Raw genomic sequence first — 26,122 nt, forward strand, 5'->3', positions numbered from 1 at the left:
TGCTGCCATATGATGGCATATATTACATTGGTGGACATGCAGGTGAATGAACCGGTGATGGTGTGGATGATCTGGTTAGGTCCTGTGATATGTGGGCAGAGTTGTGATATGTGGGCTGGTTAGGTCCTGTGATATGTGGGCAGAGTTGGCATCGAGGTTTGTTGCATGGATTGGTTCTTGAGCTAGAGTTACTATGGTGTGGTGTGCAGTTACTGGTGAGAATATGTTTCAGGTTGGCAGGTTGCCTGTGGGCGAGGACCGGCCTGCCACGCAAGTCCCTGATGATGCGTTGGATAGGTTTTAGCTGGGGACTGTATGTGATGGCTAGTGGAGACCTGTTGGTTTCTTTCTTGGGTTTGTCTTGCAGTAGGAGGCTTCTGGGTACATGTCTGGCTCTGTTGATCTGTTTCCTTATTTCCTCGTGCAGGTATTGTAGTTTTGAGAATGCTTGCTGGAGATTTTGTAGGTGTTGGTCTCTGTCTGAGGGGTTAGAGCAGATGCGGTTGTACCTCAGTGCTTGGCTGTAGACAATGGATCGTGTGATGTGTCTGGGATGGAAGCTGGAGGCATGAAGGTAGGCATAGCGGTCGGTAGGTTTTCGGTATAGGGTGGTAGTAATGTGACCATCACTTATTTGCACCGTGGTGTCTAGGAAGTGGACCTCCTGTGTAGATTGGTCCAGGCCGAGGCTGATGGTGGGGTGGAAGCTGTTGAAATCGTGGTGGAATTTATCCACAGACTCCTTCCCATGGGTCCAGATGATGAAGATGTCATCAATGTAGCGTAGGTAGAGAAGGGGGCGTGAGTGGACGAGAGCTGAGGAAGCGTTGTTCCAGGTCGGCCATAAAAATATTGGCATATTGTGGGGCCATGCGGGTGCCCATAGCGGTGCCACTGATCTGGAGATATATATTGTCATCAAATTTGAAATAGTTGTGTGTGAGGATAAAGGCACAGAGCTCAGCAGCCAATTGTGCTGCGCCATCATCAGGGATTCTGTTCCTGACAGCTTGTATTTCATCTGTGTGTGGGATGTTCGTGTAGAGAGCCTCTACATCCATGGTGGCTAGGAGGGTGTTTTCTGGAAGGTCACCAATGCATTGTAGTTTCCTCAGGAAATCAGTGGTGTCACAGAGATAGCTGAGAGTGCTGGTGGCATTGGGTCTGAGTAGAGAGTCCACATATCCAGACAGTCCTTCAGTGAGAGTGCCAATGCCCGAGATGATGGGGCATCCAGGATTTCCGAGTTTGTGGATCCTGGGTAGTAGATAGAATAACCCTGGTCGGGGCTCTAAGGGTATGTTGATTTGTTCCGGTGTTAGTGTAGGGAGTGTCCTGGGTAGATTTTGCAGTTTCTTAGTGTATTCCTGAGTGGGATCTGAGGGAAGTGGCCTGTAGAATTTGGTGTTGGAGAGTTGTCTGGCAGCCTCCTTTTGGTAGTCAGACCTGTTCTTGATGACAACAGCACCTCCTTTATCAGCCTCTTTGATGTCTGGGTGGTTTCTGAGGCTGTGGATGGCATTGCGTTCTGCACGACTTACGTTATGAGGCAAGCAATGTTGTTTTTCCACAATTTCTGCCTGTGCACGTCAGCGGAAGCATTCAATGTATAGGTCCAGACTGTCATTTCGACCCTCAGGAGGAGTCCATGTGGAGTTCTTCTTCTTGTGCTGTTGGTGGGAGGGTATCTGTGTATCAGTGCGCTGTTCAGTGTTGTCCTGAAAGTATTCTTTGAATCAGAGACGGCGAAAGTAGGCTTCCAGATTGCTGCAGAACTGTATCATGTTGGTAGAGGTGGCGGGGCAGAAAGAGAGTCTCTGAGATAGGACAGGCTTTTCTTCTGGGCTGAGTGTGTAGTTGGATAGATTGACGACATTGCTGAGTGGATTGGGGGTACCACGGTTGTGGCTCCATGAGGCAGGTAGGAGTTTAGACAGCTTACAGTCGAGATGAGAGTGGGATACACAGAGGGCCCTGCCCCAATGGCTGATGTACATACAGGGCCCTGCCTCACCTACCCACCAGCGCTCACAGGCGCAATGGCAGTAGTGGGGTCACATAGGCAACTGCCCTCAGTTGCCACCAGGGGTCTCTGCAGCAATGCCAGGGGGGATACATGCCAGGCATTGCTGCCCCTCGCCACCAGGAGTCACTGCTCCTACAAGAAGGCACCTACAGGACACTCCCGTTCCTGGCCAGCAGGGGTCACTATCACTGGGGAGGGGCTATGGGGAAGCAGAGAAAGAGCAACTAACTGCAGTGGGGAAAATCATAATCTACCAGGGAGAAAGAACGGACTCCACTAGGACATCGCACCAACTCCGGCCAGGCTGGATACCAGCAATTCGGGGCTGAAGTAGCTCCAGCTAGAGGCTGGGCGGAGGCAGGTGACCTCGGTTTCTGCGCTGAGCAGGCTGCTTTGGCAGCGAGGAGGGACAGGGAACCCCCCGGTCAGGGTGTTGCTGCCCAAGGAGGGGGAGATCTGCGGCACTCTTTGGAGTAGCTGGTTCAGCAGCCATGAGCCACATGCTTCTCCCTGCCTGAGCTCTCCAGGAGCACGTTATGCACAGGTGTGCGCTGGATGTAGGCACCAGTGTAACAACAGGGCCACACTCTGCTGAGTGCTGCCTGCGAGAGACAGGGACAGAGTCAGACGGGCAGATGGGGGCAGGAGATGATAGAGCCAGTGGCCAAGAGCTGAACCCATCACAAGTCCAGCCTGTGACATCACCATCCGTCCCTGCAGCTCTCCATCTGTCCCGCTGTCCGTCCAGCCCTCAACCCCTCATCCGTCCCCAATGTATGTCACACACAACCCTTCACCCATCTGCCTCACACACTCATCTATTTCCTCATGCATCCTGCTGTCCCTCTGACTGTCCCTGCAGTGCCCAGCACAAGGAGGCATAATGGACCCTGAGCAAGACTTTTGGGTGATGCAGTAATGGAGCTAGCTGGTGATAAGGGGCATCTCTAATCCCAGCCCCACTTCTCCTCTGCCCAAAGCCATGACCGTGAGCCCACCCTTCTCAGTCTCAGACCTCATAGCCCCAAAGACATTACTGGACACTCACGCTGTGACCCAGTTACAGCAATGAGGTCTCCCTGAAGATAGGGGGTGGGAGGAGCAACCCCCTTATCCTGGCAGGCAGGACACATCCTTCCCAGTATGGCAGAGACCCTGCCCGTGGGCAGATAGACCCAGCTGAGTCCATAGGAGACTGGGGAAGGGGAGGCAGAGAAAGAGAATGCAGGCAACTGAACATGACAGGTGTCCATGAAAGGAGAGACAGAGAGAGTTTGAGTGAAAGTTGGCCAATACAGAGAGAGAAACCTAGGAGGAAGAAAGAAATTCAGAACAGGGAGTCACCCTCATGGATCCAACTTTCTGCTAGGGAGCACACACCACTCCTCGCAAGAGAGATGATCAGCCCTCGCAAATGGCAACATCATCTCCCTTGAAGCCACAGATAGTCCGGAAACCCACACCCAGATAACGGGAAGTCCCTGCCTGGAGCCAGGAGGGCTGTGACCAGAGCCCTTCCCAAACCAGATACACATCTCACCGACAGAGACGGTTACTCTTGTCCCAGTTGGGCAGCTCTTGCCTGGCATCAACAGGATTCACGCTGTCACTGCTCTTGATCACTTTCCATCTCACCTCAGGGCTGGACTCCATCCCCGCGACTTCTTTTCCTTTGGTATAAAACACAACACAAGAGGAAAAGAAAAAGCAATGGTGGTGAGGCTTCTCTTCTCGCTACTCCCGCACACCAGGGCTTCAGCTTCAACCCTCCTCCCATTCTGCCATCACAGCTACAATTAGAAATCTGAGCCCGGGGCTCACACCTGCTTGTCTCCCCAATCCTAGGCCCTGTCCAGCATGTCTCCCTCCACAGAACTTACCTGGCCTCATCTTACACTCCATCTTCATATTGCTCTTCTCCTTCCCAGAGCTCCTGCTCTGCTCCTCAGACCTGTCTGTCCTCAGCTCTGCAGGCAGAGGGGAAGGGGCATGATGGGAACACACACGCCCCATTCCAGACACCACACAGCATCCACAGGGCTACCAAACACCTCATCTTCGGCCAAAACCACATCTCACCCCGAGGGAGCAAAAAGCCTTTGTGAGCACAGCACACACAAGACAGGAAAAGATTAACACCCACACCCTGCCCAGCCAAAGTGGGAGCTTCCTGGCCACAGGTCCATAGGCCTCATGGATGGAGAAGTTTGCCGGGCTGTGAGGGTCTCTGAAGAAGTAGCTCAGCATGTGAGTGACTGGGATGTATGTGGGGGCCTGACTGTGGGTTGGGGTGTCCAGGAGGACCCCAGGGAAGGGAATAGAGGGATTAGGGATAGAGGAGGGTGGGGTTACCAACGTGCATTGTGGGAATGTGGGATTTAGAGAGCCCAGAGTGGATGGGTGTCAGTGGGTTGGATGACCCCACAGTTGTTGAAAAGGGGAACCTGGCAGGTTTGGGTGTAGCAGAGATTGAAGATGAGGAACCTCACACCCTGGGGATGGACTGAGGGAGTGGGGGGATGGGAAAGTGGGTTCCAGCAATGAAAAATGGGTTGGAGGCAATTAGGGGTGGGGCGCTGAGGACGGGGTTGGGGGGGAGGAGGAGGAAGTGGTGGTGGCGTGCTGAGAACGGGAAGGAGGATGTCAGGGGTGGGGCGAGAGGAGGAGGTCAGTGTCGGGGTGCTGAGGACGGAGGGGGAGGAGGAGGTCGGAGCGAAGGGAAAGGCCAGGTAGAGTGTACACGATGGGGGAGGGGATGCTGGGGGCTGAGGGATCCCCACAGATGGGGGTGGGGCTGGCGAGAGGGTCACAACAGATGGGGGGACACTGGGGGGCTGGTTGGGGGGGCTTGAAGGGGCTGCTGGGGCCCTACAGAAGGAGAGGAGGGGGTGGTGCTGGCAGGAGAGTCACAGCGGATGGGGGGGACACTGGGGGGCAGGTTGGGGGAGGTTGAAGGCCCTGCAGCCCCAGGGTGCCGCTTGTGGGGCTGCTCCCAGGCAGCTTAGCGCCCCCCCCCCCCGCTGCCCTCCAGGCCCAGCTGGGGGGGGGGGGCGGGGGTGAAGCCCTTTCACTCTGCGCTGCCTCTGCCCTGTGCCCCCCGCAGCCCGGCTCCCACGGGCCCGGGGCTGCTCCCGGGGCAGGGACGTGGCAGGGGCTGGGCCTGGCGCCTGGAACTGGGTGTCTGAGCCCCTGGTCCCCCAGTGTGGAGCCGCCTCTCCCCGGCTGCCCCCGTGCCGGGGCGGGGGGGGGCAGCGAAGCCTCGGGGCAGGAACCAGGGCCTCACCCCCAGGGCTGGCGTTAGACCAATCCCCCAGTCCCGGCCCCGCGCAGTGCGAATCTCTGCCCTAGCTGGAGGCGCCTGTTTAGTGTTGGCTCAGCGGGCGGCGCTCCGGGTCTGCGGCAGCACTTCTGCGGCGGGTCCTGCGCTGGCTCTGGGTCTGCGGCAGCAGGTCCCTCAGCGCCGCCGCAGATCGGGAGCGAGTGCAGGACCCGCCGCAGCCTGGGAGCGCCGCCCGCTGAGCACCGCCCCACAGGGCTCGTACTGGGGGTTTGTTTGGTCTTCCCTGCCGCGGCCCATCGAGACTGTTCGAATTGGGCCCCCCCCTCCCTAAAGCCGGCCAGGCTCGCCCCGCCCACTGAGTCTGTCCCGCGCTCTCTCCGCCAATCAGGGAGCGGGGAGGGGCGCGGCGAACTGACGAGTAACGGCCCCTCCTCCAATACAGGCCTCGTGGGAGAGGGAGAACTACGCTTCCCAGTGTGCTCCGGGAGGGGGCGCGTTGCCTGAGCAAATGTGCGTCACTTCCGCTCTGAGACGAGCCATGAACTACAACTCCCAGCCTGCCCAGGGGCGCTTCCGTCCTCTCGAGCCCAGGTGAGGGCAGGTTCCTGGGTCAACCTGACACCCCCCCAACTCCGTCCCCCGCCCCGCCCCGCCCCCCAGAGAGCCCCGCCCCCCGTGCAGTGTATTAACCTGCTCCCCGTGGGAACGTGCCGCGCCGCGTCGCCCCTTTCACCCCCCGCACAAAGCAGCTGATCGGGTGGGGAGCGGGAGCGCGGGGGGGCGGGGGCGGAGGCTGAGGACCGGGGGGGCGGGGGGCAGGTCAGTGCCGGGTCTGTCTCTGCCCGGTGACTTGGTACATTTATCTGCACCGCGGGGATGTTCCCAGCGCCCCTTGTTCGCTGGGGCTTTAACCCCCCGTCTGGGTGTGAGCTGGTTTCTGGGTGTGTCCGATGAGCCTTGGAACCGGCTCCTTGTCACTCCCCGAACTCCCGCTGTGCCCGGCCACCCAGCCCCGTCCTCCTCCCTCGGGTGAGCCCGGCTTTAACCCCCCCTGCAGTGCCAGTGTCACCCACAGACAAACCTGCCACTGAACCGAATTAATCCTCCTCATTCCCTGAGCTCCGCCCTCCCCCCAAAGCCCTGCCCCTGCCCCCTCCTCCTGGGGTCCTGCCCCCACACTGCCCCTACCCCCGACGTCCTGGCCTCACATCACCTGTTCCCCTAATCCCTGCCCCATTCCCTAAAGCCCTGCCCCTGCCCCCTCCTCCTCGGGTTCTGCCCCCACACTGCCCCTACCCCCGACGTCCTGGCCTCACGTCACCTGTTCCCCTAATCCCTGCCCCATTCCCCAAAGCCCTGCCCCTGCCCCTTCCTCCAAGGCTCCGCCTTCGCATTGCCCCTTTTCCCCAATACACCACCCTCACTCTGCCCCTTCCCCCAAATCCACACTCCTGCATTGTGCCTCCTCAATACACCCCTCCCCTGCACCCTTTCCCCAAGGACCCACCCCCGCCCTCACATTGCCCCTTCTCCAGAGTTCCTGCCCTTGAGCTTCCCTTTCCCCCCGAGAGCCTGACCCTGCACTGCCCCTTCCCCCTGAGACCCTGCCCCTACACCACCCATTCACCCGGGACCCCACCCTCACATTGCCCTGAAACCCTGCCCCTGCACCTGTCATAAACAGATAGCTAAGGGTTAATGTCTCTTTCACCTGAAGCACCTGACCAGAGGACCAATCAGGAAACCGGATTTTTTCAACTTTGGGTGGAGGGAATTTTGTGTCTGAGGTCTTTGTTTGCTGTCTGCCTGCTTTCTCTGTGCTTTGGAGAAGTATTTTCTGCTTTCTAATCTTCTGTTTCTAAGTGTAAGGACAAAGAGATCAGATAGTAAGTTATATGGTTTCTTTTCTTTGGTATTTGCATGAATATAAGTGCTGGAGTGCTTTGATTTGTATTCTTTTTGAATAAGGCTGTTTATTCATTATTCTTTTAAGCAATTGACCCTGTATGTGTCACCTTAATACAGAGAGACCATTTGTATGTATTTTTTCTTTCTGTTTTATATAAAGCTTTCTTTTTGAGACCTGTTGGAGTTTTCTTTTCTGGGAAACTTCAGGGAAATTGAGTCTGTACTCACCAGGGAATTGGTGGGAGGAAGAAATCAGGGGGAGATCTGTGTGTGTTGGATTTGCTAGCCTGATTTTGCATTCCCTCTGGGTGAAGAGGAAAGTGCTTTTGTTTCCATGACTGGGAACGGAGAAGGGGAGTCACTCTGTTTGGATTCACAGAGCTTGTGTCTGTGTATCTCTCCAGGAGCACCACTGGAGTGGGGAAGGGAAAAAGGATTATTTCCCTTTGTTGTGAGACTCAAGGGATTTGGGTCTTGGGGTTCCCAGGGAAGATTTTTCAGGGGGACCAGCGTGCCCCAAAACACTCTAATTTTTTGGGTGGTGGCAGCAAGTACCAGGTCCAAGCTGGTAACTAAGCTTGGAGGTTTTCATGCTAACCCCCATATTTTGGACGCTAAGGTCCAAATCGGGGACTAAAGGTATGATATGGTGTGCAGCGTAGTGGGATAGAGAGAATCCAGAAGCCAGTAGGAATATTATTTTTTTTCTCTTCTCTGCTAAGGGCTTTTTAGCAGAGAGAAACAGTTTGGTTTTAAAAGGGAACCAGAGAGAATTTTTTTTTCTTTCTGTTCTCTCTGGCAAGTTTCTGGCTTGCATATTAAGCAAGGAGCCATTAAGCTGTGACAAAAGAGTCTTTTGTGACACAATAGCACTCCCATTAGGAGGCAAATACCAGCACTATATACATGCAAATAAAGTGATTTTTCTAGTTTACGCTAGAGGAAGAAAGGGAAATAAACACTGTTGCTAGGCAGACTTCAGGAGGCAACAGAGAGCCTGCAGTTCAGACAATAAACACCGGAGGGCACCCCAACACAAGAAAACACGATGTCACGAAAACCAGAGGCAGTACAGCTCGAGGCAATGGAAAAACAGATTGAACTGCTCAGAACACAGATGGCCAGAGATGAGGCAACTCACAAACAAGAGATGGAAAGGCTACAAAAACAAGAAGAAGCCAAAAATGCAGCCCACCGCCGAGACATGGAAAAACAACAAAAAGAGATGGAACTCCAGAGGGAAGCCCATCGACAGGCAATGGAATTAGAAAAGGCTAAGCAAAACACAGCCAACCCTAACAACCCTGCGCCAATTATCGTTCCACAGCACAGGAAATTTCCCACCTACAAGGCAGGTGATGACACCGAGGCCTTCTTGGAAAATTTTGAAAGAGCCTGTCTTGGGTACAGCATCCCTGAAGACCAGTACATGGTAGAATTGAGGCCACAGCTCAGTGGACCTTTAGCAGAGGTGGCAGCTGAAATGCCTAAAGAGAACATGAACGACTATAAACTTTTTCAAACCAAGGCCAGATACAATACAGAATGGGGATAACCCCAGATCATGCCCGTCGGCGTTTCAGAACACAAAAGTGGAAACCAGATGTGTCATTTCCCAAACACGCCTACTACGTTGGGAAAAATTATGAGGCCTGGATATCAGGACACAATGTTAAAACCTTGGAAGAACTGCACCTCCTCATACAAATGGAGCAGTTCTTGGATGGTGTTCCTGAGGACATAACATGGTACGTACAAGATAGAAAACCCAAAAATCTAGCTGAGGCGGGGGAGATTGGAGCCAGATGGATGGAAGTGGCAGAAAGCAAGAAAGCTACTGTCAAGGGGAACGATTACCCCAGGGGGCACACCGACCATAAACCCTACAACCGAGGACAGCCAAAGACCCCACATACAACCCAAGTAAAGCCAGAGACGCCCTATTCTTCCACCTCACCAGTCTCCAGTAACTCACTTCGGCCCAGTGACCCATCAGATGGAAGATGCTTTAAGTGTAATGAACTGGGACATATCAAGGCCAACTGTCCAAAGAACACCATGCGAGTGCAATTCATTACACCACCATCACACCAAAGATCCCCAGGCCCGGATGCCTCTCAAATACCCTTGGAGCGAAGGGAAAATTTGAGAGTGGGCGGAAAGAAGGTTACTGCGTGGAGAGACACGGGGGCACAAGTGTCAGCTATCCACCAATCCTTCGTTGACCCCAATTTCATCAACCCAAAGGCCAAAGTTACAATTTACCCCTTCATGTCACAAGCTGTAGACTTGCCTACAGCTCAACTGCCTGTCCAGTACAAAGGCTGGTCAGGAATGTGGACTTTTGCAGTCTATGACAATTATCCTATCCCCATGCTACTGGGAGAAGACTTGGCCAACCAGGTGAAGCGGGCCAAGCGAGTGGGAATGGTTACACGTAGCCAAACCAGGCAAGCTTCCAGACCCATTCCTGTTCCTGAACCGTCCACAGACGCCTCGTCTTTGTTACCAGAGACCCAGACAGAGGTAGTGGACCCAGATTCCATGCCAACCACTGAAACAGCCACAGCACCTCCAGTCCCAGGCCGGGAACTGGAACAGCAACCAGCACCAGCAAGTGCAACCACATCTTCAAACTCAAAGCCAGAGGGCGCCAGCGAGCCAAAACTGGCAGAAGCAACAGACAGCCATACCCAAAAGGCTCAGCCAGAGCCTGAAATAACCTCAGGTGCACCAGCGGAGAGCAGTTCACCAGCAACGGAAACAACCCCATCATCTACATCGCTTCCAGAGGGACCAAGCCCAAGTCCACAGTCTGAGGAAGAACTGGTGACCCCAGCCTCAAGGGAACAGTTCCAGACTGAGCAGGAAGCAGATGACAGCCTTCAGAAAGCTTGGGCGGCGGCACGGAGCACCCCACCGCCTCTCAGCTCTTCTAATCGATCCCGGTTTGTTATAGACCAAGGACTTTTATACAAGGAAATTCTTTCTGGTGGACACCGGGAAGAATGGCAGCCACGAAAACAGTTGGTGGTTCCAACTAAGTACCGAGGGAAGCTCTTAAGCTTAGCCCATGATCATCCCAGTGGCCATGCTGGGGTGAACAGAACCAAGGACCGGTTGGGGAAGTCCTTCCACTGGGAGGGGATGGGCAAGGACATTGCCAAGTATGTCCGGTCTTGTAAGGTGTGCCAAAGAGTGGAAAAGCCTCTAGACTAGGTCAAGGCCCCTCTCCAGCCACTCCCCATAATTGAGGTCCCATTTCAGCGAGTAGCTGTGGATATTCTGGGTCCTTTCCCAAAAGAGACACCCAGAGGAAAGCAGTACATACTGACTTTAGTGGACTTTGCTACCCGATGGCCAGAAGCAGTAGCTCTAGGCAACACCCGGGCTCTAACACTGTGTGCCTGGCCTTAACAGACATCTTTGCCAGGGTAGGTTGGCCCTCCGACATCCTTACAGATTCAGGGTCTAATTTCCTGGCAGGGACCATGGAAAAACTGTGGGAAACGCCTGGGGTGAATCACTTGGTTGCCACCCCGTACCACCATCAAACCAATGGCCTGGTGGAAAGGTTCAATGGAACTTTGGGGGCCATGATACGAAAATGCATCAACGAATTCTCCAATAATTGGGACCTAGTGTTGCAGCAGTTGGTGTTTGCCTACAGGGCTGTACCACATCCCAGTTTAGGGTTTTCACCATTTGAACTTGTGTATGGTCACGAGGTTAAGGGACCATTACAATTGGTGAAGCAGCAATGGGAGGCGTTTACGCCTTCTCCAGGAACTAACATTCTGGACTTTGTAAGCAACCTACAAAGCACCCTCCGACACTCTTTAGCCCTTGCTAGAGAGAACCTAAAGAATGCTCAGGAAGAGCAAAAGGCCTGGTATGACAGACATGCCAGAGAATGTTCCTTCAAGGTAGGAGACCAGGTTATGGTCTTGAAGGCGCAACAGGCCCATAAGATGGAAGCATCATGGGAAGGGCCATTCACGGTCCAAGAGCGCCTGGGAACTGTGAACTACCTCATAGCATTTCCCAATTCCTCACTAAAGCCTAAAGTGTACCATGTTAATTCTCTCAAGCCTTTCTATTCCAGAGACTTACAGGTTTGTCATTTTACAGTCCAGGGAGATGATGCTGAGTGGCCTGACGGTGTCTACTACGACGGGAAAAAAGACGGTGGCGTGGAAGAGGTGAACCTCTCAACCACCCTGGAATGTCTGCAGCGGCGACAAATCAAGGAGCTGTGCATTAGCTTCGCCCCATTGTTCTCAGCCACCCCAGGACGGACTGAACGGGCATACCACTCCATTGATACAGGTAATGCTCACCCAATCAGAACCCCACCCTACCGGGTGTCTCCTCATGCCCAAGCTGCTATAGAACGGGAGATCCAAAACATGCTACAGATGGGTATAATCCGCTCATCTACCAGTGCATGGGCATCTCCAGTGGTTCTGGTACCCAAACCAGATGGGGAAATACGCTTTTGCGTGGACTACCGTAAGCTAAATGCGGTAACTCGTCCGGACAACTATCCAATGCCACGCACCGATGAGCTATTGGAGAAGTTGGGACGTGCCCAGTTCATCTCTACAATAGACTTAACCAAGGGGTACTGGTAAGTACCGCTAGATGAACCTGCCAAGGAGAGGTCAGCATTCGTCACCCATGCGGGGGTGTATGAATTCAATGTCCTTCCTTTCGGCCTTCAAAATGCACCCGCCACCTTCCAAAGGCTGGTAGATGGTCTACTAGCTGGACTGGGAGAATTTGCAGTTGCCTACCTCGATGATGTGGCCATTTTTTCATACTCCTGGCCCGAACACCTACTACACCTGGAAAAGGTCTTTGAGCGCATCAGGCAAGCCGGACTAACTGTTAAGGCCAAAAAGTGTCAAATAGGCCAAAACAGAGTGACTTACCTGGGGCACCAGGTGGGTCGAGGAACCATAAACCCCCTACAGGCCAAGGTGGATGCTATCCAAAAGTGGCCTGTCCCAAGGTCAAAGAAACAGGTCCAATCCTTCTTAGGCTTGGCCGGATACTACAGGCGATTTGTTCCACACTACAGCCAAATCGCTGCCCCACTGACCGACCTGACCAAAAAGACCCAGCCAAATGCAGTTAAGTGGACTGATGAGTGTCAAAAGGCCTTTACCCAACTTAAGGCAACACTCATGTCTGACCCTGTACTCAGGGCCCCGGACTTTCACAAGCCATTCCTAGTAACCACGGATGCATCCGAGCGTGGTATAGGAGCAGTGCTCATGCAGGAAGCAACAGATCACAACTTCCATCCTGTCGTGTTTCTCAGCAAGAAACTGTCTGAGAGGGAAAGTCACTGGTCAGTCAGTGAAAAGGAATGCTATGCCATTGTGTACGCCCTGGAAAAGCTACGCCCATATGTTTGGGGACGGCGGTTCCAACTACAAACTGACCATGCTGCACTAAAGTGGCTTCATACTGCCAAAGGGAACAACAAGAAACTTCTTCGTTGGAGTTTAGCTCTCCAAGATTTTAATTTTGAAATTCAGCACATCACAGGAGCTTCTAACAAAGTAGCTGATGCACTCTCCCGTGAGAGTTTCCCAGAATTCAGTAGTTAAAAAGTGTTCTTAAAATGTAGAAGTCTGTTAGTTATATACTTAGTGGTATATGTAAAGGTGCATGTGTTGTAGTAATCTGTTTATTTTAAAGTTCTAGAAGGAAATCGCCGCCAGTGAGCTTCCCCACTGTCTGCAATTTGGGGGGCGTGTCATAAACAGATAGCTAAGGGTTAATGTCTCTTTCACCTGAAGCACCTGACCAGAGGACCAATCAGGAAACCGGATTTTTTTCAACTTTGGGTGGAGGGAATTTTGTGTCTGAGGTCTTTGTTTTCTGTCTGCCTGCTTTCTCTGAGCTTTGGAGAAGTAGTTTCTGCTTTCTAATCTTCTGTTTCTAAGTGTAAGGACAAAGAGATCAGATAGTAAGTTATATGGTTTCTTTTCTTTGGTATTTGCATGAATATAAGTGCTGGAGTGCTTTGATTTGTATTCTTTTTGAATAAGGCTGTTTATTCATTATTCTTTTAAGCAATTGACCCTGTATGTGTCACCTTAATACAGAGAGACCATTTGTATGTATTTTTTCTTTCTGTTTTATATAAAGCTTTCTTTTTGAGACCTGTTGGAGTTTTCTTTTCTGGGAAACTTCAGGGAAATTGAGTCTGTACTCACCAGGGAATTGGTGGGAGGAAGAAATCAGGGGGAGATCTGTGTGTGTTGGAATTGCTAGCCTGATTTTGCATTCCCTCTGGGTGAAGAGGAAAGTGCTTTTGTTTCCATGACTGGGAACGGAGAGGGGGAGTCACTCTGTTTGGATTCACAGAGCTTGTGTCTGTGTATCTCTCCAGGAGCACCACTGGAGTGGGGAAGGGAAAAAGGATTACTTCCCTTTGTTGTGAGACTCAAGGGATTTGGGTCTTGGGGTCCCCAGGGAAGATTTTTCAGGGGGACCAGAGTGCCCCAAAACACTCTAATTTTTTGGGTGGTGGCAGCAAGTACCAGGTCCAAGCTGGTAACTAAGCTTGGAGGTTTTCATGCTAACCCCCATATTTTGGACGCTAAGGTCCAAATCTGGGACTAAAGGTATGATAGCACCGCCCCTTCCCCCGAGATCCCGCCCCTACACCACCCATTCACCCGAGACCCTGGGCTCACATTGTCCTAAAACCCTGCCCCTGCACCACCTGTTCTCTCTAATCCCTTCCCCCGCATCGTCACTTCCCCCGAGGTCCTGCCCCTTCCCCTAACCCCCATCTCTGCATCGTCCCTTCCCCCGAGGCCCTGCCCCTTCCCCTAACCCCCATCTCTGCATCGCCCCTTCCCCCGAGGTCCTGCCCTTGCACCACCCCTACCCCCAGTCCCAGCCCCTTTCCCTGAGACCTCACCCCTGCATCGCCCCTTCCCCCGAGACCCCGCCCCTGCACTGCCCCTCCCCTAGTCCCAGCCCCCCCGGCCCCTTCCCTCTAGTCCCCGCCCCTTCACCACCCATTTCCCTTGAATCGCCATCCCTACATCACCTCTTTGCCTGAGACCCCGTCTACACCCTTCCCCTTTGCCCCGAGACCCTGCCCTCATACTGCCTCTTCCCCGAAGTCCCCAATGCCACACTGCCCATTCTCCCGATTCCCTGCCCCTGCACCGCCCCTTCCCCCCGAGACCCTGCCCCTGCACCACCCATTCACCTGAGACCCCGCCCTCACATTCCCCCGAGACCCTACCCCTGCACCAATCATTCACCTGGGACCCCACCCTTACAGCACCCATTCACCAGGACCCCCCTCACATTCCTCTGAGACCCTGCCCTCCCACTGCTCCTTCTCCTAGGACCGTGCCCCTGCACCACTCATTCACCTGAGACCCCACCCTTACACCACCCATTCACCTGGGACCCTGCCCTCACATTCCCCTGAGACCCTGCCCTCCCACTGCTCCTTCTCCTGGGACCCTACCCCTGCACCACCCATTCACCTGAGACCCCACCCTTACACCACCCATTCACCTGGGACCCTGCCCTCACATTCCCCTGAGACCCTGCCCTCCCACTGCTCCTTCTCCTGGGACCCCACTCCTGCACCACCCATTCACCTGAGACCCCACCCTTACACCACCCATTCACCTGGGACCCTGCCCTCACATTCCCCTGAGACCCTGCCCTCCCACTGCTCCTTCTCCTGGGACCCCACCCCTGCATCACCCATTCACCTGAGACCCTGCCCTCACATTGCCCCGAGACCCCCCTGCACCACACATTCACCTGAGACCCCGCCCTCACATTGCCCCGAGACCCCCCTGCACCACCCATTCACCTGAGACCCCGCCCTCACATTGCCCCGAGACCCTGCCCTCCCACTGCTCCTTCTCCTGGGACCATGCCCCTGCACCACCCATTCACCTGAGACCCTGCCCTCGCATTCCCCTGAGACCCTTCCCTCCCACTGCTCCTTCTCCTGGGACCCCGCCCCTGCACCACCCATTCACCTGAGACCCTGCCCTCACATTCCCCTGAGACCCTGCCCTCCTATTGCTCCTTCTCCTGGGACCCCGCCCCTGCACCACCCATTCACCTGAGACCCCACCCTTACACCACCCATTCACCTGGGACCCGCCTCCTCACATTCCCCTGAGACCCTGCCCTCCCACTGCTCCTTCTCCTGGGACCCCGCTCCTACACTGCCCCTTCCCCTGATGCCCCCCCTTGCACTGCCCCTTGCCCCGAGGCGCCCCCCCCTCCACCATCCAGTGACCCAGGAGCAGGCCAGACCTGGGAGTGAGGAGGCAGAAACATGCTTTGCTCTGCCACAGACTTCCTGGGTATCCTTGGGCACATCACTCAGCCTCTCTAGGCCTCAGTTCTCCCGTCTGGGAAATGGGGCTGGTGGCGCTTCCCACCCTCGCACGAGCCTGGGAGGAGAATTACCCTGCGAATTAGGAAGATGCTCAGATCCTGGAGTAACGGGGGAGGGGCTCAGGGGGAGCACACCTCCTGACCCTGGCTGGGCGCCCCCGGTCCCTCGTAGCAGGGGGCTGTGCAGGAGGGTCTCCTTGCAACCATGAGTGGGTGTCTGGTGGGTGCTGTCACCTCTGCCAGAGACCCCCTAGAATCTCACTAGCTTCCTCTGCATGCGGGGAGGGGCTCCTACTTTCTGACTTGGGGGGACATTCTGTGATGTCAGAGCCCGTGGGGAGAGGGGTTCGAATCACGAATCTGGAGTGGCAGGGCAACCCCCTCCCCCAGTCAGATTCCACTAGGGGGCTGGGCTGGGACCTCTAGGGAGGGAGACACAGGAAAAAACAGACGCCACTATGGAACCCAGGAGTCCTGGCTCCCAGTCCCCCTGCTCTCACCTCTAGACTCACCTCTGCTCCCAGAGCCAGGGATAGAGCCCAACCCCCACCTGCTCTGACCATTAGACCCCACTCCCCTTTTAGGCTCGCTGCCTTTTCTATCCACGCAGCCCACCTGTCCATCCCTTTGCTGCAGGTTTCTGAGGTGTCACCCCTGATCTGCACTCCCTCAGTGCAACCCAAGGCCTTTCCTCTCCCCAACCACATTTCCTCTCCCCCCTTGTGCTGGATCATCTGCTTGCCCCCCTGCCTCTTGCGGTGCGCTGTGCGGCATGGCTGGGGATTGTGCAATGGCCCAGCACCAGGCAAGGCAGAACGTAAACAACGGGCCCTGCCCTGCCTTGCCCTGCCCTGCCCTGCCCTGCCCTGCGCTGCCCCACCCCACCCCACCCCACCCCAACGGATCTGACTTCCAGGTGCATCAGAACCAAGTGCCCTGCACCTGTGCCCTCCTGCCCCACAAGGGGTGAGCCGCAGTCCCCACCATGCTCTGCAGAGGGGAGAAGGGTCAAGCCAACCAGCCCATTTAGGATGGGAGAATCAACACCCTTTTTTCTGCACAGCCACTGACCATCAGCAGGATTCCTCCTTCTTCTCCCTCCTGTGCCTCGGTGCGACTAAATCTCTGCACCTAGACAGCCGGTCCATCTGCTGCACCTCAATCCCACATACCTGAGCATCCCTGCCAAAGTCCTGCACCTGGTTCCATAGAATTAAGTCTCACATCTCACTGGGAACTCGACTTCTTGTGCCCACAGAGTCTCGGCCCCTGTCAGTAGATGACCTAAGTCTGAGAAACACAGTGTCCGTCTTCTCTAAAGAAGTACTTGGAGAGGTTTTTCTTATGTCACCACGTGGCTTAATGGATAAAGCCTCTGACTTTGGATCAGGTGACTGAGAGTTCAAGTCCCTTCATGGTTGTGCTTGTGCAGTTTTACTATTGTGCTGAAAGTCCTGCTTCCTTCAGGGCTGGAACCTCTTCTTGGTCGCTCAGGCCACTGCTCTGGCTTCAGCTAGAGCCCCGGGAAGGAGTCGGGTGTTGGACATCCCAAAGGCTGGGACATGAGCCCCAAGTACTTCCAGTCTAGCCTTTGCTGTTCCTGACTTGCCAAAGAAACTGGGCAGCTGCCTGGGCTGGCGTGTAGAGCAGTTTCCCTCTTCCAAATATGCGCCTGTCCCTGTACTTGAGGGGGCTTGGTAAATAGCACCTTGGGAGCCTGGGTGTTTCTCTGCTTCTCGCCAGCTGGGGAAAAGCCTTTTGGGGTAAAATCTCCTGCCCCACTGCAAAAGTGAGCACCGTGAGTGGGAACAGACAGAGGTCACACCGGGGGGCTGGCCCTGCTTTCCTACCTTCTTCTGATGTTGGCCACAGAGCATCAGCAGCCGCCTCGCCTGCTGGTCTGCGGGTGGCCTTCAGTGGGTGTTTGCCATGGCAGGGAGCAGGCTGGCTAGGGGTCTTTGTCGCTGTCTGCTGGCCACACATAGGCATGGTCCTCCCCTCTCCTGAACAGCCAGAGTGAGTCTATGCTTGAAAGCAGGGACACAGGAGACTCAAAACAGGAGGGTGAGAAAGACTGAGAAAGGACCTATGAAGACAGCACACACTACAGGGACATTGCCTGGTGAAAGGATGTGGAGACACCAAGTTGCCCCATTTTTCCTGGTGCCCTACGCAGCTGCGTACTGCTCCGGCGGCCAGCCCGATCCCCCGGCTGGCTGAGACGGCCAGGAAAGCTGCCCCTGCTCTGCCTCTTCCCCAAAGCCCCCACTCCTGCTCTGCCCCCATGCTGCCTCTCCCCACCCCTGCTCCACTCCATTCCCCCCCCCACTCCACCCCTTCCCCTTAGCTGCATCCCGGTGGACTGCAGGAGGGATCAGTCTCATCCTGCACTCACCGGGCGCCGGGAAGTGGAACGACCTGGCCCCAGCCTGCTCTGCTCCACCAGCTCCCTGCTGCGGCGCTGGTGAGTGCTGGGGGGCGTTTCCCCCCACCGCCCAAGTTCCAAGGCTGGGAGCAGAGTGCAGCAGGCTGGGGCTGGATCACTCCACTTCCCACTGCCCCATGAGTGTGGGGTCTGGCCTGCCCTGCAATTACTGGGCGGTGGGAAGTGGAGTGACCTGGCCCCAGCCTGCTCCGCTCTGCCAGCTCGGACTGGGGGACGAGGTGTTGTGTAGGCCACCAAAATGTCTAGGGACAACCCTGAATAGATTTTTCCACAGGGACCGATGGCTGTTAGAATAGAGCTATTCAGGCTGCTTGTACAGGCCTAGACTTTAAGAACTTAGGTGTATTTTTATCACTCAGCTAGTGACAGCGGTATAAAACAAAGAACCAAAGTCCCAGTCTGCCTGTCTGGGCCTTCTCTCCCTAGGAGAGTCTGAGCCCTTGTTCGTAGGTGTCATAAACAGATAGTTAAGGGTTAATGTCTCTTTTACCTCTAAAGGGTTAAGAAGCTCCATAAAGCTGGCTGACACCTGCCCAGAGGACCAATGGGGGACAGATACTTTCAAATCTTGGTGGAGGGAAGTCTTTGTTTGTGCTCTTTGTTTTGGGGGTTGTTCGCTCTTGGGACTAAGAGGGACCAGACGTCCATCCAGGCTCTCCAAATCTTTCTGAATTAGTCTCTCATGTTTCAAACTTGTAAGTAATTAGCCAGGCAAGGCATGTTAGTCTTATTTTTGTTTTCTCAACTTGTAAATGATCCTTGTTTGCTGAGAGGATTTTACCTCTGCTTGCTGTAACTTTGAACCTAAGGCTAGAGGGGTTTCCTCTGGGCTATATAAATCTGAAAAGTATTTTCCATCCTGATTTTACAGAGATGATTTTTATCTTTCTTTGTTTAATTAAAAGTTTTTTCTTTTAAGAACCTGATTGATTTTTCCTTGTTTTAAGATCCAAGGGGATTGGGTCTGGACTCACCAGGGATTGGTAGGGGAAAAGGAGTGGGGATGGTTAATTTCTCCTTGTTTTAAGATCCAAGGGGTTTGGATCTGTGTTCACCAGGGAATTGGTGACGCCTCTCAAGGCTGCCCAGGGAGGGGAATGTTTTGGGGGGACCGGGAGTGATCCAGACACTAACTTCTGGATGGTGGCAGTGTTACCATATCTAAGCTAGTAATTAAGCTTAGAAGGGTCCATGCAGGTCCCCCACATCTGTACCCTAAAGTTCAGAGTGGGGAAAAAACCTTGACAGTAGGCTAAGGCCTTTGGCTAAGCAGCAGGGGCAGCCATACACTGGGAAGTGAACGGTCACATCCTCACCTCCCAAACCCGTCACACTGAACTAAGGTGAGGTTGGGCTGTTAGGAAGATGATCCTGTCCCAATAGTGCCCATCACCACCAGATAAAGAAACAGATCTTAAGGGAGCATCCGGTCTGGCAAGAAATCTCTTCTCAATGGTTGTGGTTGTGAAACCGTCATTTCTGTAGAGTTTATCTTTATGGCCCCCGCTTTTCTATTGTCAATCTGTCTGGTCCTCTAATTCTTTCTGTCTGCTGCAGAATTAATTTTACTGGGTGTAAGTTAATTAGGGGAGTGGGATGTAATTGGTTAGAGAATTCTGTTACAATAGGTTAGAATTGGTTAATTACATTTCAGTAAAATGATTGGTTAAGGTCTCGCTGAGAATATTACCGTATAAACTGGGGTCAAACAGGCAGTGGGCGGGGAAATTGGAATCATGCTTCCTAACGGGGGGATGGGAATAGGGAACGGGGAACAGGGACACAGACAAGGCTCTGGACTGTCGGAGCTGGGAAGGGGGACGTGAGGTAAACACTCTGCAGTGTCAGAGCTCATAGACTCATAGACTTTAAGGTCAGAAGAGACCATTATGATCGTCTAGTCCGACCTCCTGCACAACGCAGGCCACAGACTCTCACCCACCCACTACTGTAACAACCCCCTGACCTATGTCTGAGCTATTGAAGTCCTCAACTCCTTGTTTAAAGACTTCAAGGTGCAGAGAATCCTCCAGCAAGTGACCCGTGCCCGACGCTGCAGAGAAAGGTGAAAACCCCCCAGGGTCTCTGCCAATCTGCCCTGGAGGAAAATTCCTTCCTGACCCCAAATATGGTGATCAGCTAAACCCTGAGCATGTGGGCAAGACTCACCAGCCAGCACCCAGGAAAGAATTGTCTGTAGGGATGTGGGGTAAACGCTCTGTGGTGTCAGAGCTGGGTAGGGAACACTGGGGAACGGACTCTGTCCGTGTATAGAGATCAGCCTGACTGGTGTGAAGGGCTTTGGAATCTGCTTGCTTGGAAACTAACCCCAGTAAACATCCTTCTGTCTGCGTTTCGGACTTCTGGTCTTTTGCTGCTTGCTGTCTGTGTGACAAGAGCCAGGGAAGCGGGCAGGGGAAGGGAAAGCCCTCTAACAATGGCTCCTTCCTCCTCTCCCTCCAGGCTCAGGGGTCAAGGATGGGCAGGACTCCAGGCTCTGCTTGAGGGATCCTGGCCCAGGGGCTGGTGGGGGAGAAAGGATTGTAGATTCTGACCTGCACTCTGGAGAAGAGGTAATAAGTGAAGGATTATTTTTGATTCTTACGTTGCTTCAATGTCCCCAGGGCTAGAATTCTACATTCCATAGGGCCAAATGAGGGGGTGAAGCCATTTGGCTAATGAAAACCAGTGATCCAGGGGAGGTTTGCACTCACAACCTCAGCACTGCCCTATAAGTACTTTGTGCTAATCAATTGTGCCACTGGAGCACCTGTTAATTCCTAGTCTCTCAGTCTCCTAGGTTGATAAAGGCAAGGAGTGACCCCAAAACATTCTCAGTGGGGTTAGGAGCTGGTATCAACAAGTGTTGTACTTGGTGGGGTGGATTCTTTTTAAGGCTTCCAGGCACCATTTGACCCTTTTGTTCGTCCCTGTGTAATAACAGAGCTGACTGAGACTCACTGTAGAGTCTTGCTGCAGACCAACAGATCTGAAATCACTGATCACCAGGTCTGAGCATTCGTCCTGCTTTGGGACAGTGTCTCTCATCCAACAAACTGCCCAGTCTGCGCTAGCAGTGAGGCTCCCTCACTAACAGCTGAAATCAAGGAGAGCTGTGTGAAGTGCTGGGACCCAGGGGTGCCTGAACAGGGGCGAACAACACCCCAGGACTTTTAAAAATGGGAAGGCTCTGCCTTGCCACTTTGTAATGACCGTAAGAGTGAGTGAGGGTGGGGAGGGGGCCGAGAGCAGTGAGCGGGAGGAGGGGTCTTGGGGGAAGAGGCAGGGTAGGAGTGGAGGTTGGCAGGTGGGGTGTGGGGAGAGGGCTGCCCGCAGCAAGTAATGGGGGTGGGGGCATGCAGGGGAACTGCTCCCTGTCCCAGCTCACCTCTGCTCCATCTTCTCCCCTGAGCACGCTGCCCCCGCTCTAATTCTCTTCCCCTCCCAGGCTTGCCGCACTAAACAGCTGATTAGCACCGCAAGTCTGTGAGGCGGGAGAAGTGGAGCGGCACCAGCGTGCTCAGAGGAGAAGGCAGAGGGGAGGTGAGCTGGGTTGGGGAGCTGCTGCAGGGGGGGCTGCCTGGCTCTTTGCCATGGCCCCCGCCCCTGCTCCGCCCCAGCCCTGCCCCCCCGCCCCTGCACTCACTGCATGGTCCACTCCTCTGGCTCCGAGCCATGCTGCCAGCGAGTGCTGTGGAGCAGTTCCCCTCTCTCCCCAAACTTGGGAGCCAGGGGAGCAGAGCAGGCTGAGGCCCCAGGCCTGTGTGTGGGGAAGCAGAGGGGGGCTGGTCCCAGGCCTCTGTGGGTGACAGGGGGTTGGCTACTTCCTGCAGGAAGTGGAGTGACCCGGCCCCAGCCTGCTATTGCACAATCCCCAGCCAGGCTGCACAGCATGCCCCAAGAGGGAGTGGGGGGCCAAGCAGATGATCCAGCACGAGGGGGTCATTCTCATTGGTAGCTGTCTCGTGGCAGTGAGTTCAACAGGCCTTGGCACATGCTGTGTGGGGCAGGAGGTCCTTGTATTTGGAGCAGTGGGAGTGAACTGCGTGCAGTTGTGTCTCTGAGCACAACTGTTAATGTTATGGTGTGTGGGGGGGGTTATTGTGAGTGTGGCTGGGGGTGTGAATGTTTCTCTCTCTGGGGGTTGGACTAACATGTCCCTCTGGGTGTGTTGTATGTGAGTATTCTTGGGATTGTGTGAGTCCCTTTGTGTGTGTGTGTGTGTGTCACTTGCTGCAGAATACAAAATCCTGCAAAGCCATTTCCTACTGGTTAGCCTAGCAACACACTGATACAGTGTCACAGATGCACACACACACAGAGCAGGGCTCAGCAGAAGGCAGCAGGGACACACACGTCTCCCCTGGGCCAGCTTGGACAATTGTCCATCACTACTCGTCACAGTGCTGGTGCCCCCACACGAGGGTGGGCAGTGACCGGGGAGAGAGGGCAGATGTGCTGGATCTTTAAAAGCAGCAAAGAGTCCTGTGGCAGCTTATAGACCAACCAGGAGCATGAGCTTTCGTGCGTGAATTCCCACTTCGTCGGCTAGATTCAGAAGGAAGCACTTTGGGAAAATCAGTCAAGGCCCTTAGCAGAGCTGGGACACAGACCCAGTGACCCCTGCACCACCCTGGGAGGGCAGTGGGGTTTAGTGGTCAGAGCAGGGAGGGGCTGGACACCAGGACCCCTGGGTTCTATCCTTGGCTCTGGAAGTGGAAGGGGTCTACAGCAGGGGGACTGGGATCCAGGACTCCTGGGTTCCATAGGGGAGACTGTTTTTCCCTGTGCTTCCCTCCCTCGAGAGCCCAGCCCAGCCCCCTAGTGGAGACTGAGCAGGAGTGGGGGGAGTTGTTCTCCCACTCTGGAGTTATGATTCAAACTCCTCCCCCAGGGAATGTGACATCACAGAATCTGTCCCCCGCAACATAGAGAAAACTAGTGGGGTTAGGAGGGTTCTAGCTGCAGACACCCCTTGTCATTGCAAAAAGCCCCTACACCTACTTGCACCCACAAAACACCCTCTCAGGGTATACACCCCCTGCTAGGACAGGACCTCTTGCTCCCACCCCTTTTCTTATCACCACAAGCTGCTCCCAGCCAGGCACCACACCCCATTCACACACCTTTTGTCACTACGTAGCTCAGTGGCAAACACTGCCCCGAAGTGACTCCGGTGCAGGCACTCCCCACACGAACTCCCCACACCGGATTCTGTCCACACACAGAGAATTCTCTCTGCCCGGCTCCTTCTGTTCATCTCGCTGCTCCCCGTACTGCCGCCAGACACTGCTCATCTGCATAACCCCGCCAACGGACACGTGACACCTTCTGTCCTGCTGGTTTCAAGTGAGTGAGTTGCCCTTGGGGAGTGAGCAGGTCACAGCACGTCACAGCCCCAGCGCACGTCACAGCCCCAGCCAGGGCCGGCTCCAGGCACCAGCTCAGCAAGCAGGTGCTTGGGGCGGCCAAGGGGAAGGGGCGGCACGTCGGGCTCTTTGGCAGCAATTCGGCAGCAGGTCGCTCGGTCCCTCTCGGAGGGAAGGAGCTGCCACCAAATTGCCGCCGAAGAAAAAGGCGGCGCAGTGGAGCTGCCACCGAATTGCCACCGAAGAATAAGGCAGCGCAATGGAGCAGCCGCCGATTGCGATCGTGGGTTGTTTTTTTTTTCCCCGCCGCTTGGGGTGGCAAAAACCCAGCCCTGGCCCCAGCACGTCACAGCCCCAGCACACATCATAGCACGTCACAGCCTGGGGCAGGGAGATATTGGGGGAGGGGATGAAGGGAGGGAGAGACCTAGCCCCATAGACCCATAGGGGCAGGAGATATTGGGGTCAGGAGGAGAGGAGAGGAGGTTGGCAGAGACCCAGCCTGGAGTGCAGGGAAAATGAGGTGGGGTGGGGGGAGGTGGGGAACAGAAGAGACGTGTGGAGTGGTTAAATGTTGGTCCAGGGAAACTGAGTCTCTCCCAGGACATGCTGTGCAGGGGGGAGCACAGGGGCAGAGAGAGAGACCCAGCCCCACAGAGCCCAGGAGGGATATTGGGGGCAGGGGAGGGATGGAGGGATGAGAGGCCCAGGGCCATAGAACTCCCCTGGCTCCCAAGTTTGGGGGGAGGGGGGAACCACCCCACAGCACTTGCTGGCGGCATGGCTGGGAACCAGGGAAGTGGACCAGGCTGGGGCTGGGTCACTCTACTTACCATGCAGTGAGTGCAGGGGCAGGAGGGCGGGACTGGGGCGGAGCAGGGGCAGGGGCCATGGGGAAGAGCCAGGCAGCCCCTCCTGCAGCATCTCCCAGCCCCAGCTCCCCACTGCTCTGCCTTCTCCCCTGAGCACGCCGGCACTGCTCCACTTCTCCTGCCTCCCAGGCTTGCGGTGCCAATCAGCTGTTTAGTGCGACAAGCATAGGAGGGGAGGAGAATTAGAGCGGGGGCAGCGTGCTCAGGGGAGAAAACAGAGCAGAAGTGAGCTGGGACAGGAAGCGGTTCCTCTGCACGCCCCCGCCCTTGTTACTTGCTGCAGGAAGCCCTCTCTCCGCACGCCCCCAAGCCCCCTCCCCAGCTTACCTCCTCTCCACTGCCTCATCTGAGTGTGGCTTTTGGTTCCCCCAACCACTTGGCACCCTAGGCAGCTGACTAGTTCGCCTAGTGGTTGCACCGGTCCTGGACACTGCCTATCAGCAGGATTCCTCCTCCTCCTCCTCAGTAAGATTAAATCTCCGCAGCTAGACAGCTGGTGCATCTGCTGCACCACAGTCCCCCATGCCTGAGCCTCCCTGCCAAAGCCCTGCACCCGGCTCCAGAGAATTAAGTCTCACATCTCACTGGGAACTCGACTTCTTGTGCTCAGAGAGTCTCGGCCCCCCTCAGTAGCTGACCTGAGAAACACAGCGTCTGCAAAAGCAGCAAAGAGTCATGTGGCACTTTATAGACTAACAGACATATTGGAGCATGAGCTTTCGTGGGTGAATCCCCACTTCGTTGGATGCATCAGTGTTTGCCTTTTCCAAAGAAGTGCCTGGAGTGCCTTTTTTTATGTGACCCCGTGGCCTAATGGATAAGGCATCTGATTTCAGATCAGGGGATTGAGAGTTTGAGTCCCTTCGTGGTTGTGCTTGTGCAGCTTTACCTTTGGGCTAAAAGTCCTGCTCCCTTCAGGGCTGAAACCTCTTCTTGGCTGCTCAGGCCAATGCTCTGGCTTCAGCTAGAGCCCTGGGAAGGAGTTGGGGCGAATGGGCATCACAAAGGCTGGGGCAGGAGCCCCAGGTTCTTCCAGTGTAGCCTTTGCCCTTCCTGACTTGCCAAAGAAAATGGGCGGCTGCCCAGGCTAGTGTGTAGAGCAGTTTCCCTCTTCCAAATGTGCGCTAGTCTCTGTGTTTGAGGTGGTTTGCTACATGGAGCCTGGGTGTTTCTCTGCTTCTCGCCAGCTGGAGAAAAGCCTCTTGGGGTAAAATCTCCTGCCCCATGGCAAAAGTGAGCACCTTGAGTGGGAATGGTAAGAGGCCCCACCAGGGGGGCTGGCCCTGCTTTCCTACCCTCTTCGATAACGGCCACAGAGCATCAGCAGCTGCCTCGCATGCTGGTCTGTGGGTGGCCTTCAGTGGGTGTTTGGGATGGCAGGGAGCAGGCTGGCTGAGTGTTTTTGTGCCTGTCTGAAGGCCACACATAGGCATGGTCCTGCCCTCCTCTTGCCCTGTCCTCGGTAGTTGTGTGGCTTTTAAGCCTTCCCTTGGAGCTGTCAGCGCCAGCCGCCTCTGCTCTAGGTGCCCAGAGGAGGAGAGGTGTGCTGGGCTCCAGCCTGGGAAGCCTGGCCCTGGCACTCCTTCCTCTAAATGCCATGTGGGCAAGAGGAAGAGCTGCAGCTACAGGGACCAAAGTTGTGGACATCAGATGAAGCAGCAAGAAACCAAACCATCAGGTCAACCCGCAGGAACCTCTAGCCAGACTGTAAAGTTCTAGGACCCCACCTTATAGCGGCCAGCTGGACCAAAGACCTATCTCCAGTGGGCATCAGTGACCCATGAGGAGGAGAAAAAAACCTTGCTGAAGTTTACCCAG

The 26,122-nt window shown here is 54.9% G+C and overlaps 1 protein-coding gene across 2 annotated transcripts in view; it reads left to right on the top strand.

Moving 5' to 3' along the window:
- The window catches only part of KDM2A (lysine demethylase 2A), a 601,751-nt gene that overhangs the window by 125,060 nt on the left and 450,569 nt on the right, over nucleotides 1-26,122 (top strand). The window lies entirely within an intron of this gene.

Source organism: Gopherus flavomarginatus, chromosome 5 (genome assembly GCF_025201925.1).
Source record: "Gopherus flavomarginatus isolate rGopFla2 chromosome 5, rGopFla2.mat.asm, whole genome shotgun sequence".
Taxonomy (NCBI): Eukaryota; Metazoa; Chordata; order Testudines; family Testudinidae; genus Gopherus; species Gopherus flavomarginatus.